This window comes from Aphelocoma coerulescens, chromosome 14 (assembly GCF_041296385.1).
Source record: "Aphelocoma coerulescens isolate FSJ_1873_10779 chromosome 14, UR_Acoe_1.0, whole genome shotgun sequence".
In the NCBI taxonomy this organism is placed as follows: domain Eukaryota; kingdom Metazoa; phylum Chordata; class Aves; order Passeriformes; family Corvidae; genus Aphelocoma; species Aphelocoma coerulescens.
Genome location: NC_091028.1, coordinates 6287858 through 6303410, shown reverse-complemented (window position 1 = coordinate 6303410; position 15553 = coordinate 6287858). Strand labels below are relative to the sequence as shown.

General features: G+C 42.8%; 1 long non-coding RNA gene across 3 annotated transcripts in view; it reads left to right on the top strand.

The window, feature by feature from the left end:
• LOC138118863 (uncharacterized) overlaps nucleotides 1-14356 on the top strand; it is a 136640-nt gene extending 122284 nt beyond the window's left edge. Inside the window, exons 4-6 of one of the 3 annotated variants that reach the window (XR_011155309.1) lie at nucleotides 6820-7029; nucleotides 12734-12907; nucleotides 14257-14356. This is a non-coding gene — a long non-coding RNA (uncharacterized lncRNA). Of the gene's footprint in view, nucleotides 1-6819; nucleotides 7030-12733; nucleotides 13646-14256 lie in introns of those variants that run through there. The other 2 variants (XR_011155310.1, XR_011155308.1) reach the window with 2 other exon arrangements.
• The last annotated feature ends 1197 nt before the right edge of the window (nucleotides 14357-15553 follow it).

Sequence of the window (15553 nt, the reverse complement as noted above, 5' to 3'; positions counted from 1 at the left end):
CGACGCTCGGCTGGCGGAGGCTCCGCACGGGCAATTAGCGCCGCGGAGGCTGCTCACCCCATCCCCGTGAGTGCCAATCAGCGCATCCTCCCGGGCCCGAGCAGCCAGAGCAGCTCCCCCCGCCCGACACCGCAGTTACAGATGTCAGACACGATGCCATCATTTGCATTCCAATAGCTGCGAGTGGGAGCGCAGCGTTACAGGAGGAGCAGGAACAAGAGGGATGCTCAAGTGGGAGTCGCCTTTTGCCTCCCTCCTGCAGCTGGCAGTGACAACCTGAGCTGCTCAGCTCCATCCTGAGCCCTCAACAGCAGCCGCTGAGCACACTGGGGTGAGAGCTCATGAGTGTGCAAACAGGGAAACCAGAATCTCTCCTGTGTTTGCCTTCTGTGTTATCAGAAACACCAAGCAAATCCCAAACGGTGGGTGAGCTGAATAAAACAAAGTATCAGGCCAAGTGATGTACATTCCCCATCAAGCTGGAAAGATACTCCCGTGTCACTTTTCTGCCCTTTGTTATCCCTTCATTTAAAGATGACGTGTGTGTGTACAGAGCTACAGTGAGCAGGTGCATCCCTCGGGTAAAGCCCTCCCACCCTGCCCTGCTTCTGGTGTCTCGTGGCTGATGCTGAAGCTGCTTCCCAGGGCACTGTGTCAGGCAGCTGCTAAAAGCCTGTGATGAAAAGAGGAATATCATAAATATTGGGAAGTGATAGCCAGGGTGTCCCAAGGATGTGTGTATGTGTGTGTTAGTCAAGCAAAACAGCCTGACCCCATCCTCAGTCTTCAATCAAACAGTGATTTCCAAAGGTCTGTACTTCCTCAGAAAAAAGTTTCCGTTTAGTTATGTGCTTCACTAGGATAAATTTCATACAATGTGGAGCTTTTTGGACTTGCAGACTTTTTAACTGGCCCTGCTAGGATGTACATGTTGTTCTTATTCCTAATTTACATTATACATATTTATACCCATTTCCAGTATATTTATAAGGGGAATAAAGTTTGTATTTCAATCCATACTTAATCCCAGATGGGAAAATGCCCATGAACTTGTTCAGGGGATAAATGGGTATTGTAGTACATGGTCCACGTTCTGCATTGTTATATACTGATCCAGCTCCCCCGACACTTCGAATTAATGTACGTCTTTGAAAGTGAGTAAAGGAGATGTGCCAAATTGAGAGCCTGACTGAGAGTCTGGCTTATTTCCTAGAGGTGTTGAATATTCTAAGGCTTGCACAGTATCTTTCAGTGATGTAGAAGAAATAACTGCCTTAGGAAGCCTCTCTTCTTGTCAAAGAGACAACATTTTAAAATTATTATGTAACATGCCCTTTTCTCCATCACATGGTTCTCATTTTGTTCACCATTATTTTTAATGGACCAATTTTCTCTCTTCCTTTTCATCCACTGAGTCCTTATTATTATTATCATCATCAAATTCTTTGTGGGCTGCCAGCATTTGATATTTCATTTCAGTGATTTAATTATCTCTGTAGCTTGTTATGGGCCTGATTATTTTTATAGATCTCCAAATCCTCCTTTTTACCAAAATGCTTACATGGAAATCTGTTTGTTCATTGTTTCTACAGTGCTTGGCACTTGGGCTCTTTTGTACCTTGTGTTTGTTCCAGGGAGTGTTTTAGACTGATCAGATTTTACAGCTTCACCCAGTGAACACGGGCAGAGAGGTAACATGGCAGGGTCTTCCCATGTGCAGGTGAAAAGATGTTACACTGGTTTAAGTAATCTGGTTTTGTTTTCTGAGCATCATCACTTGGAAACTTGGGCAAGGGATAAAAGAGCAGAGGGTCTCCATGAACCCCTCTGAGCTAAGGGGATTTTTGCTGTCATCTCTACTGTAGATTGAACAGTTCCTCCCGTGGGCTGCTAAGATTTTCTGCCTGACACGACACTCTAGGAATGACACAAAAGGAGTCCTCACTTGAAACCTCCTGCTACAGCCTTCATTGTGTTTTTCCAATCAGCTCCCCCAAACCATTGCCCTTTATCCTCTATTTTTATGTTATGCAGAATATTTGACTTATTAAAACAGCACCCCAGTGGCTGGCCCCTCAATTCTCAATCCTCCAGCAAACCAGGCCAGCCATGTGCTGTCAAGAAAGATCTTGTAGCTGTTGGTCTTTCAGAGAACCTCAGCCCAGCTTCTGCATTGTGCTGACTGGCCTCCTGTAATTGCAATTACTTTAGGAATAATGATATACACACACAGGGACATGCTGTAATTTTGTGAGTTTCTTGGATCTATTATAATCAAGAGTCCATAAATAACTGCTTCTAATACATTTGACTAAAGAAAGTAATTGCTATTTAAATTGTTAATTTATTGTATGATAATTAAATGCTCAATAGGTGAGAACATTTTAATGGAAAGTAACTTAACACAGTAAGCATATTTTTAATAATTATTATTTGCCTGAAAGGGATCTGATGCAGAAGTCATGTAATGACAAGCTCTAATTGATGTTTTTAAAGTATATTTCTTGTGGATAAATAGTTATTTTATTGCACATATCTCTTTCCCTCAAATGCACAGGTTCTCAGTTGGAGGCCCCCTTCTGCTTTATTTTAGTCTGTTCTTCCCTGCTTTGGAAAATTCTCTCTCTTGTGCTTGTAAAATAACCTGTCACTGCAGCACAAAGCAGAATATGAGCAGAGGCAGGGAGCTGCTGGTTTCTCCAGCAGAAGAAGTTCTAGTTTTAACTTCAGTTGACTGTTCAGCCTTAGGTTTTGTGATGGTACTGGGTGCAAGGCCAACAGAATACTGTTTTCTACACAGTCAGGCTTAGAGTGTGAGCCAGAGAAACCCTTGGAAGCTCAGTTTCCTCCAGAGACAGAAATTAAAGTGACAGGGCAGGGCAGGGTATCTTTTTTGCAAACATCCTTACAACTCCCAGGTCACAGAGGTACACAGATTGTCCCTACTGTGTCACAGCTCAGAAGAGAAGGTTTGTAACTGGGATCCTCTTGGATACATGGCCATTGCTCCTGTGGTGATGGCACAGAGCAGAGCTGGGAACTCCTACAACAGAGACCTCACCTGGGAAGTGTGCAAGATGCCAGCTGTGGGCCTGGAGTAAAGTGAGGGTGCAGGAAGAAAGGATAAAGTCCATTGTTAATAATTTCATTATGGGAGCTGGACAGTGGGACTGGATGTGGTTCAGGAACTGTGGTGGTGACCTGACTGTGTTTTAATCAAATATCCTGGGAGGAGTTTGAATTGGGAGGAGGTAGTATCAGATTTAAGGACTGGGGGAGTAGACAGCTGATCTTCTCTCCTGGCAAAAACATTTTGAGGAAGTCTGTGCTGACCTTTCCTTAGCACTCCCTTGCTGTTCATCTTCACATGCCTTCACCTCCCTGTGATTCGCTGGCCTCTTTTGCAATCACTGGGCAATGACTGTTCTTATCTTTTTGTGAATTCAAAGAGAGATCTGAGACTAAAATGAGCAGTGGACAGGAAATGGATCTGTTGCTAGCTCTGGTAGGATGAGGACAGCCTTTATAAAGTCATTGCATTTGCCTGGATCTCTTTTTTTCCCATCCATAAGACAGAGTTAACTATGCACATTTCCTTCATGAAAACCATTTAGTATTTTCTGTTGAAAAATCCTATATATGTTATAAGTGTTAATCATTTTTGTCACTCAGGCACCAATTTAGGAGTTTCTGGAGTACTCCCACATGTTGAGAATCACACCTTTCTTAAGGACGAGAATATTAGATCCCAGTGCTGAACCGGGCTAATTTGACAATGACATATTTTTCTAGGATAATGCCTCAGATAGATCTTACATAAGAAAATGAATTGCATTTACATCTAGAAAGAACTATGGATTTTACCTGTTTCAATCCAGCATTCCTGCATTTATTGAAGGAATTTGCGTGTGTTTACGGTAGAGTTTCCAGAGAGACTTTGCATCTCCCTGTTCTGTACCAATGATTAATAACCTGTTGACATGTAAAATTCTCATTTCCTGGGTTTTTTCTTTTTTGCAGGAAAAAAAGTGAAATTACTGAGGAGGTCTTCTTTTTTCTTTCTTTTTTTTTTTCAGGGTATGGGTTGGGGGCCAGGTGGGGGGTTGAGTCAAAAGTCTAACAACCCATGAGTCTTACAACTCCTTGGTTCCTGTTGTTGAAAGGAGATACCCATAATTATTTAATTAAGAAAGTTTTTGAGGTAGGTCCTTAGGGATTTGATCTAATGAAGATGGTGCTTATTCAGTAAAGAACAAATACTTTAATACCAGGTACCATCCCAATGAGTTATCCAGCTTGACTTTTGAATAGTCACTATTAACTGGAAAGAAGAAATCATGAAATGTCAACAGAGCAAGCTTGAATGCTACCATCATAATCTGCTCATATTCATACATCAAAATTAAACTTTAATCCATGTGTGGGCTTCAAAGGGTGTATTCAGAAGGTTCACCTTCAGTCCAGGTTTTATTATCCAATGGAGAAACATCTGATGGTCTCAGAATAGCAGTCAGTGAGCAGGAAGCCACCTCAGGGGAAGAGTGAAGAACCAGTGGGCAAAATCTGACAGACCACTGGATGTAGCCTAAATTGTCAGAGTGAAAAAGCCAGTGAGGCCAGATTTGAAGAGACAGCAAAAAACTTTCATGCAACCAGCTAGAAGAGCTTGAAAAAAATGGATACACTTCCAGATGTGGAAATACTTCTGCAGGGCTGGCAAAAAATAAACTTCAAGTCTGGACCAACCTGCGAACAAATTACTTCACTGTTTAACTTATTGTAATCAACTTGATAATTAGGCAGGGAAAATGTTAACTCCTTAGCCATGAAGGACTATCTGGGGATGCCAAAGTAGGTCATTAGCTAATAAGACCCTGCAGGCTCAGGAGAGGGAAGGCGAAGGCTGAAGAGGGCTGTTGGTAAAGGGCAGGCAGGAAAGCTGCACCACCAAACCACTGCCTCTCCTGGCTTCAAGGGTTTTACTGCCTAGGAGAGTGCTGAGTTTCAGTTCCCAGGTATTTGATTAGTCTTCTTTGGGGAGACTGCTAGATTAGGAGCCAGAGAATTAATTGGCAGACCTTCAGCTAATTGTAAGCAAGGAAGCAATCCCTGAAAACCACAGATTAATTCAGAAATGTCTCATCACAGAATATGAAGAACACTTTTCCCCTTCCTCTCAGCAGCAGCTTCCTACTTCAAGTGTTAGGGAAGAAACTACAAACTTGTTTGAATCACAAGCAAAACTGTATGCTGCCCCCAAAAAGGGGAAAGAAAGTATTTTTAATGCTTATACATTATATAACACATAAGTATATATCATTTAAAAGGACATTAGCAACCTCACTTATTTTCTCATTTTGTAGATGATGCATTAAAAGGGAAAATGCCACTACTGCAGTTTTCTTCTTATATAAAGCAGATTTGAGTTCACAGTGCTTGGGCTCAGGTCTGGCACACTGGAGCAGCAAATCCTGCTTGCCAAGGAGTAGATTTCTTTGCTTTTCCTTGAAGGCCGTTGCCAAAGGTTCTTGGGCAGTGTGACCCAGCAGGCAAAGGTGGCACAAAGGGAACCTGATGGACTCTACTCAACAGCTTCTGTCAGGTGCCATGGCTGGAACAAAGTGGAGGCTTGTGGTAAGCAGGCAAAACTTTTGCAGACCTATATTAGTGCAGACAGGCAGTGCACACATCCACCCCACTCTTGATTTACATCTCTCTGAAATATCCTTTGAATGCAGGGGATGTAAAAAAATGTGGTGTCATGGAAGGTCTGCTTTGGCAGCTGAAAGCCAACCCCTCCTCTTGCAAAGATTAATCACAAAAGGTGTGTTGAGTTTGATTTGCAAAGTCTCTAACAACCTGGCACCTGGAGCTGTAGCCAATGAGAGAAGCTGTGAAGGAAGCACCTTGTAAGGGGATGGTCATGGAGATGAACCATATACAAAGTGCAGGAAAGTTAAATTGCAGCTACTAAACCTAGGAAACATCCTTGTATACAAGATATTCTATTTAATGCAATTGACTATTTATACACTTCCATGTGTTGCAAAACACCCTGCAATACGTTTTCCAAATCACCCTCCAAAGAAAATATTCTTTTTTCCATTTTTTATTTTTTCTGATGCCTCAGGGTTGCCTGCATCTCACGGTACTGCAGAGAAAAAAAGAATTAAGCCTTTTGTGGGTGTTGTAAGTACAAGTTCACCTTCAGAAATGATCCTCACTAGGAGGGTTTCAACTGTAGTTTACTTTTGACTTTTGGTGCGAATCTACCTCAAGTATTTTTTTCTAAGAGCTGCATATCTCCTGTGAGTCCCTGTTTGTATCTTGATCCAAAGAAAGGGCTATAACTCTTCACCAAAGGTCCTTTGGTTCCTTTGGAAATGACAAGACTCAGTGTTATTCCTCCATCAGCAGAGCAGGCTCTGGGTCACTGCAGTGACCAGGGCTCCTTATGGTGTTGGAGTTGAGGAACCCTTCGCAGTGGAGGGGGTCAGGGACTTGCTGCAGGCTGGACACCCCTTCCATGCTGGCCCTCCTCAGGTCATGCCTGCACCCCCTCACTCCGGGGTCTTCCTGCTCTCCAAAGGGGATGGCACCTCTCCATGTGGTTCCATTTTCTCTGTGTGACTCCAGACCAGCACTGCTGGCAATCACCAGCACACCTGAGCTCAGAGCTGGTGTGTGGTTGCTGCCAGACTCCTGAGCCCATGGGTTGGGATCCTTGCACAAATGTTGCTCAGGCGTTGTGAGAGATAATAACAGATGTGAGTCCCACAGAAATAAAGCTAATACTGAGGCTTGGTCCTTTCTTTTCAGTAGGCTTTTGGATTTCACTTTTATGGTGCAGAAACTCCACAGGGAGGAAGACACTTCTCCCATTCCCCACCATGAGGTGTTTGTCCCAGCCTGCCCTTGCCAGGCGTCTGCAGCTGGGGGAAGGAGCCAGGGCTGTGGCCAGGAGCACCACAAGTGGTGTTGAACTGAACAGTGAGGAGATGGTCACATATTCAGCATGGAAGCTTTGTGGTAAGTCAGATCTCTTATTATTGTTTTATCATATATTTTGAGCTTCATATTTAATTCAGGTCAAATCTAAACTACTAAACAGAGCGGTTATGCAGCACGCATATCAGATAAATGAAGTGTGGTTTAGCACAGCTCTGACCTAGTTACTTCATGCAATGTTTTCTAAAAGCAAAAATTGAAATCTTTTATCTGAACACGAAATGAGTCTTTGTTCCCCTGCCTATTGCAGCACTTTGCATATATTTGGTTTCAAAGACTGATGAAATTTGCCATTCTGAAGCTTTCACAGGTATCATAAAGGCTTGTCTTTGCTGGTAACCCAACCCAAGAGTGTTTAGGCAAAAAGAATGTCTGCCATCAGAGGTACACAGAGTGATCTTGACATATCACATAGAAGAAAGACAGGACCAGAGTTGATAAACATTAATAAAACATTAAAAACAGCTAGATGTTTTTAAAAGGAGTAATTCTATTTTTGTTACTGTTCTCAAAAAGTAAAAAATAAGATATTTGCAGGAAAGAAGAGGCAAACCAAAGTATGGAAAGTCAAGATATTTGAGACTCACAAAACACAGATATGTTTTTCTAATCTTCCTGAAATAAATAAATACTTCCTACCATCTATAGCTCTATAAAGATTTTAAGTCTGAGAAAGAGAAAACAGGTAATAAAAATCTCTTTAATTTATTTAAATTTCAATTTACATTATTTTAAAAAATATATTTGCTCTGAATTATTAAGAAATCTATAAAATAGCTATGGGGGTTTTTCTAAGTTTGCAATCAAACATGGGTTTTAGTAATTAATTTTCATTATATTTGATTTTAGAAATCCTGACAGGTTCTGGTTACCATTAAAATGGGAAAAGTAGATGTAGAATGAAAGTGAGGAAAACCAAAATGCAATGTTCTGCATTCAACCCCCCACTGAGTTATTGAGAAAATTGATATTTATTGAAGCCCCTGACTTTAGAGAAATAGCTGGGGGTTTGTTATAAAAAAATGATGACAAACTGTCAACTAGGCTGTATCAGTGAGTGTTACATGAGTTATGGGGCAGATTCCACCACGAGAGCTCAGAGCTGCTCATCACTGCTTGGCAGGGAAAATGCTGATATTCCAATGGACTGGCTTGAGAAACACTGGGTAATTTGTAGCCCTTCAAGATGCCCAGTAGTTGTACTCAGAAGCAATATAAATGGGAGCTGAGGTAGGTGGAGGGGATGGGATTCCATCATTCATTCCCATGAGGGGAATCCATTGGGATGGTGCACTCATCGCACAGAAACACCTGTGGCTTTGCAGGACAGCAGCATGGACCAGTGCAATTCAATGCTTCCCACAGCTTCCATTCCATGCCTTCTGCTGGGCCAGCCTCTTTCTCCTCTTCTTTTTCAACTCTTCTTGCCACTTTCCTCCATTCCTGTTTTGTATTCCTGACACCCTTGAAAACGTAACGCTTGTTACTCCAGTGTGTGAAGCACTCAAACCTGAAACCACGCCATGGTTCCTCTCTTTTATCTATTATTTATCAGGAAGGCTTTTGAAAGCAATGATCAGTGTTCGACATAAAGACTGCATGGCTCACAAGACAGCACGGCTCAGACATGTGCCAGCTCAGGAAAGCTGCAGTGGCAGAACAGCAGTGTCACAAGTGTGAGAGAAAAGCAGGATATGGGAAGCATAAAGTGCAAAAACTCTGCCCTGGGTCTGTCTCTGTCGTCCACAGGAACTGTTGGATGTGGGAGGGGCTCATTGCTTATACACTAAAAACTGAAGGGAGAGGCAAACAAAATACTCCATTAATGGCAGTATGCTGTTATTTAAGTCAGTAGTGCAGGGTTATTTCCGTGGTAAAGTCAACTTTATTCAGATTTACCTGCTCCCTGAAACTTTAGGTAAGGGGGACAGTCAATAAATAGCTCATGAGAAATTGCTGCCTGTGCTGCTTGGGACTGGGCCTGGCACTCATAAAGGTGTGATCTGATGAGAAAGATCAGGAGCCTGCCTTGGATAGTGCGCTGTGGTTCCTGGCCCCTCCTTACTCGCAGCAGCAGAACCAAAATATGGCTGTGGCCACCACCCTTTATTCCCCACCCCTGGCTCCACCACTTGCTGTCAAGGATAATAGCAGAACTTGGAGGGGAATTCTCCAAAATATTGTCCTTTCTTGAACTGTCTTCCTTGTGTATAGAGCTATAAAAAACTCAACCCAACCAACAGCAACCTGAGATGGGCAAAATACTGACTGAGTGATTCATCACTTGAAACAACTCTCTCCAGCTCCTTGCCTTACCAAGCTGCTCTTAGACTTTGCTGCCATTTGAACAAGGCAGAATTCTGTAGGGAATATATGAATTCCCAAGAGGTCTCTTCAAATCTAGTTTTATTTGAACACTAAAATTCAGTAGAACCCAGGTTGTCTGAACTACTTTTACTTGGCTCCATCCTCATACTTCTTTCTGTAACTCAGAGGCATGTCCAGCTTGGATATGGAGCAGAAATGAAGAATAAGGCCAGACTGGGAGCCTTCACTGAGATTTTATTTTGGCTTCTAGCATTTGTGGCTAATACTAAGAAATTAGTCAAGTTGGATTTTTACACTTCACGTGTGATTATGCTGGGCATAATTCTGCTGTCACTCATGCAAAAATAAATACTGAAACTAATGGAGTTATATGAAAATAAAACTGATGTAAATGAGAAGAGAATCGGCCCCCCTGTGGATATGAGATCAGATTACTACCATACTCCTATTTATACTAGAACTCCTTTATACCTCTGACAGTCAAAAGTGGTTTTAAATTGGCGGAACAGTGATATCCACTCATTTTAAGATGCCTTTGTGATTTATGAGCAGTGGCAAAGGCTTTACTGTAAGTGTGAATAGAATTCCCTGTTACCAGAGGCAAACTGTTGTAAGGAATGTGGGAACGTGGATGCTCCTGGTGTCACCACAGCCCTCCCTGCCCTCCTGTGCCCTGCTCCCCTCCTGCCTCAGACCAAGCACCTGCACCAAGGGCACTGCTCCACTGATGTCCAAGCTGGCATTGGATTAAACAATAGTGACACGTGTTCCCTGTTCCCGAGGGGGGAGCGCTGTGCTGTGCAGTCCTGTGTCCATGGCTCAGCACATGGCAGGAGGGCATTGTGTGACCAGACTGAACCTAAAGCACAGAACTGGTGCTAAACCAGAGTTACTGCCCTCATCAGTGGAGACATCCATGAGCTGTCAGCCAACAGGGTTTGCTGTGTCCCAGTCTGCTCAGAGCCACCTGAAAGTAAAATGCAGAGCAGGAAAGAGGCTCTTGCTGGACCACCAGGAGACTTAGGGACAAGCAGGATGTTCCATAATTGTTCCTGTGATATTTCTTGTCAAGAAAATATATAACCAGATTTCTTTTTAAATCTTCCAAATCCTCCTTTGCTTTGATTCTGTGTACAAAACTATCAGACTTTGGGTAACATGCTGCTATGATGACTCTTGAAATTTAATGGCAAGATGAAGTTTCAGATAAGGAAACCAGAAATCCTGCCATCTTAGAAGTGTCTCAATGAAGAGCTGAAAGAGTTCTCTGTCTCCTTGAGGAGCAGCCCCAAAAGGAGCAGCAGGTTAAATGACAGTCATGGCTTTTCCCAAGCACAGGATCACGCTGATGTTTTGTATTTGGTGTATTGGGACCCCTTCCCTGACCTGAACACAAGTTAAGAGGAGTGAAACTGTGCTTAGTCATTTCCTGTCACCTCAGGGCACCTTTCTAAGCCCATGGGATCGCTGGAGTAGATAACTCAGGTGAACACGTGGAGGGCTGGGAGATGTGCTGCAGCTCCAGGTGATTTTTCTGCACAGGCAGTGACAGTTCCCGTGCTGCTTCAGGATTGCCTCTGATAAGCACTGGCATTTTTAAGTGCTGCACATCAAAACTGCTGAAGTATGAGACAGGCAACAAAAAATGAAAATTGGATAAACACGTGAGCACGTGACTCTGCAGAGGCTTGAAGCATAATTAGCTGTAGTATTCTAATGATCTATTTACAGAGTACATACAAAAAGCAGCATGTTTATACATCGAGTTTTCAGCGTTAGGAGCTCTGCTGTGATTTGTTCTCTGGAAATGTGGTGCTGCAGCCTCTGATTTTATAATCTGTTGACTGAACTCATGGATGCCAAGTACGTCTCAAGATTATCCGTGTTTGGATGTCAGATTATATTTTTCAGGGAACGCAGCTTCCATTTATTCTTAGCTCCGCTGATGATTTTCCCAGGTTTCTGCCATATGCTACGCGTCACAGATGAGCATTTTGCTGTCTGAAAATGTGACAACTCTGTATCCAGTTTAATAGTTCTCTCATGTCAGCATTGTCATTAGCACTGAATTACAATAGTGGGTATTTAAGCACCAGATTATGGCATCCAATATTTGTTAAAATAATAAATAACAAGGGCTGACATTTTAAGAAGAGTCAGTAATATTTTAAAAACATCAGTCAGTCAACAAAGTCATAAAGACTGATTTAGTGACTAATTAAACAAAGTTTGCTGAATGGTTATGCCTACCTAGATAAACTGAAGTTTTATGCATGTCTCATTTTGGGCTTTATGCAAAATTCACACACACTGACAAAATGCTGTTGAAAAAAATGTGTAGATAATATATTTAATGAACAGTTTAAAGAGCTTGAAGATTAAAAACAGCAGAAGATTTATAAACTCATATTCAGAATGGATGCAGATATACTGTTGTGCACAAATTCTATATTAGCCGGCTCTCTAACATAGTTTATGAGAAATAGATATAATGTGTAATACTGTGCAAGGTTAATGTTGATCAATTCTTTTGAAGCCACATTCTTGTCCTGCTGAAAGTAAATACTCTCCTTAGATTCAGAAGTACAGAGAAAATAAGTGGGTAGTTAGATAAGTACTATGCAAACCACAGCCTTTTAAACTCTGGAGTCAAATAAACGCGTACTGCTGAATGATAGCAGTCATTTAGTGCTACCATTTCCCTGGTATAATATCACCAGCCCATTAGAGAAGTTAAATTTAAATCCCTTTAAAAATGGGGATTATTTATGTGCCTGAAATGACATACTTTATTGGATTAGAAATACAATTCCAAATAAGGACCTGATTTGAACAATAATTGCAAGTTCCTTATAATTGGAACAACAGCCTTGTTTTTCTGCTGTTTTGCTTCCAACCTTTTTTTCTCTCTCTATTTTTATAAACATTTCTCCTTCAATATCTTTCCAGTGCTTGAACCAGGAACAACACAAAAACAGTAAGGGAAAGAGCTTCAATCAGCTGGTGGGAATTTGTGGTTTTTTATCCTTTTGAACATTGTAACCCAAACCCAATCATCAGCAGCCAGAGCTCGCTCTTTTTATTTCCTCACTGTGATTTTTAAGCAGACCTAAACATTTAACTCATGTGAGTGAAAGTTTTTCTTATGGAAGCAGCTCTTCTGACATGTTCAAGTTATTAACTTTGCTTTACCTTTGTTTGGGATGATTTACCTGCCTGTTCTCACAGGCTGCTGGGAGATGTCCAGCCTCTTCCTTCATGGCAACCTTGTGTTGATTAGAACAGCTGCAACAAATGGAAAAATCTTGCCCATGGTTTTTGTCTCATCATCTTCGACATGGTTCTTCTCTAACATTGCAATAAAATCTTAATATTAGGTCACTCTTTGGGTTTTCAGGTCATACTCAGCACTGTATGCTGAGCAAACAACCCCTAAAGAATGTGGAGATGGAGAAGGGAAGAAGTAAGAACAAGGAAGCAGAATCAGTGCTGGTGTTGCTGCTGTCTCCTCTCTCCTGGGCAGCTGAGGGATGAGGTTGTTAATGCAGGCTGAAGCCATCTGACATTTCACGTGAGTCAGAGCAGGAGCTGGCAGCTCAGTGGGACAATGGATTTGCAATTAGCAAATATTTTAATGTGCACCGGCGTGTCCTTTAATCAGCTGTGCTCCCAGCCTTCTCCTGTTTACTTTTCTGTGAAGAAGGTTTGTTCTTGTGAGAAGGTTTCTCTGAGCAGATTCCTCTGTTGGCAAGAAGGGGATGGAACAGCAGTGTCTGTCTGTGTTCAAGCTCAAGGACACAGGTACAGACAAACATTGCTCCTCCCAAGGAAACCTTCCTTCCCTTACAAGGTGTTCAGAGCCAGGCGACTTACAAAGTGTCCAGACAGGGGACAAGACTCTGTGGCTGAGATGGCCAAGGCTTTGTAGCGACTGAGTAGCACTAAAAAGTCTCTTGTGAGGAGGATGTGAGCAGGAGAATGTGAATCTCTTCAACCTTTTCCCTGCTGCATTTGTTGCCGTATCATTTTTCAAGGTATTTGGTGAAGTGAAAATATTTCTGTAAATCAAATCTACTTCTGCATAGTTCACAGAGAATAAAACACCTGTGTAGTATAATAAAGCTAGGTGAAAATTATAAACTTGAAGTCTTGAATTAAATGATATCCCACTTCCTGTAAACTGTGTGATTGAGGAAAAAAATGCTGCTCTCTAACCTCCCACTGTAGGGATTAATCTCAAAAAGGGAAAATGGAGGGAAAAGATAGCAGTGGCCTATCTCCATGAGTTACTTTTCCTGGACATTTCTTCCACTGGGGCTTCAAGGTCCTGGCAAAGGCAAAATTTCTTCCCAATCCATTTTTCTATGTGGCTTGTTAGGCTGCTGCTTTCCCTGTACCGGGACAGGCTGCATGCTTTATTGATTAAGCTGCCTGGTTTTTCCTTTCAGTGACATCCTTCATTTGAATGTGTATCTGTTTTGCTGAATCAGCTGTATATTGAAATGCTGGAGGGTTCAGCTGCTCCTCTGTTTGAGCTGCATATTTGGTTTAATCCTCTTGTGGTTTTTTTGCTTCTTCATCTGGCTACTGCTTTAGCCAAGTAATTCTGGGGGGCGGAGGGGTTGCACTGCCAGTTTCATTTCTGACTGGGAAACATATTCTGTAAAATGAGTTCAGTCCTTCATGGCTGCAACTGTATATTGTTGGAGTTAAATGCCTTTTAAAAGAAAAAAGAAAAAAGAAAAAAATTATTTAATTTCCAACGTTGGCAACCCAGTGTTGGGAGTACTGGGGGAGTTCCCAATAAAATTAAACTTTCAGGAGCACAACTTAAAGCAGTAGGGGGGTGGGAGGGTGGAGCTGGGGGATGTGTCAGTCTAAATTGAGATTTAAGAGGATCTGCTCATTGTCTTTCTTCAGCATCTGTGGAAGTCGGGAAGCCAAGCACACAGCCTTGCAAAGAGAGCACAGGTACCGATTCAATCACATTTCAAGCAAGCATTGTGTTCCCATGGCAGTAAATTTCCTCACAATTGAGGCTGGGGTCACAGACCTATATATTTATTTTCTATGGATATAGATCCCAGACTTTAGGGGATGCTTTACAGTGCAGACCCAGAAATGCCAGCTGCCCCAAACCCCAGTCAATTCTAGCCGCAGGAACCACTGTTTGCTCCAGCATCATCTTTCTTTTGGCATCGAGCTCCTGTCTGAGACCTTTCAAATGCTGCAGAAGATGCTTCCTGTTTAAGAAAAATTAGCTCATCTCTCCGGAGGGCCCAGACTGCGAGTTGTAACACACAAACTGGTGAGTGATAGCCCTGACCCTGGGAGAAGAGTGAGCTCCATTGCCAGCAAAGGGATGATGCTGCAGTTCAGCACTGGTGGAAGTGCCCTTCCACCTTCCTCATCCTCTCCTTTTTGGACATCAGGCAATGCCTGAAGGCACCTGAAACTGGCACTCCACAAATCTTTGATGCAGTTCTCCTTTCAGGGAGAGCCAGGGGTTCTGTGTGGAGCACAGCTACAGGGAACAGCACTTGGGCACATTAGGCTGGATATAAAATATGGATAGACTTGGTACACTGTTCCTAAACCTGCTATAATGTCTACCTTGTCTCCAGTTGCTCATCATACAGACTCACCTAGAAAGTGCCTGAAGCCACAGGATTAAACAGGGAGCTGCCTGACAAGAATGAGAGTCAACAGCAGAGCTGCCAGAGGAGAGCAACCACAGCCAGGCCTCTGGGCTGGAAAAGCCTCTCCATCTCCTCTGGCTCCCAGCTGCCTGCAGCCAGGGGGATCTGATGTGCCAGGCTGTGCCCATGCAGAGGGCACAAACCCAGCCTCAGCCCTGGCTCCACGAGCTGCTCACGGCAGATGGGAGCGGCTGCCTGCGTATGGGTGGTCCTGGCAGGACCAGGAGCTCACAAGAGTATTTTAAACTTGCCTACTAGACCCTTTCCCCTTTCTGGAGTGGGGAGACATTAAATATTTGCAGGGGCTTTCTCAGTGACACAGTGGAACAACTCCTAACACGTCTCTCTCTTAAGAGAAAAGAGTTGTGTGAGTGCTGCCCCTGGGGGTCAGGCATCGTGGCTAGCAGGTGTGGTCCCCTTTTCAGTTCTTTTCCATGTTTTTTTTTGTTCCCTGAACACAGTTTCGGTCTGTATGTATAACAAGAGCCCTGTAGGACTTTCCTTAATCTTTTACAGCT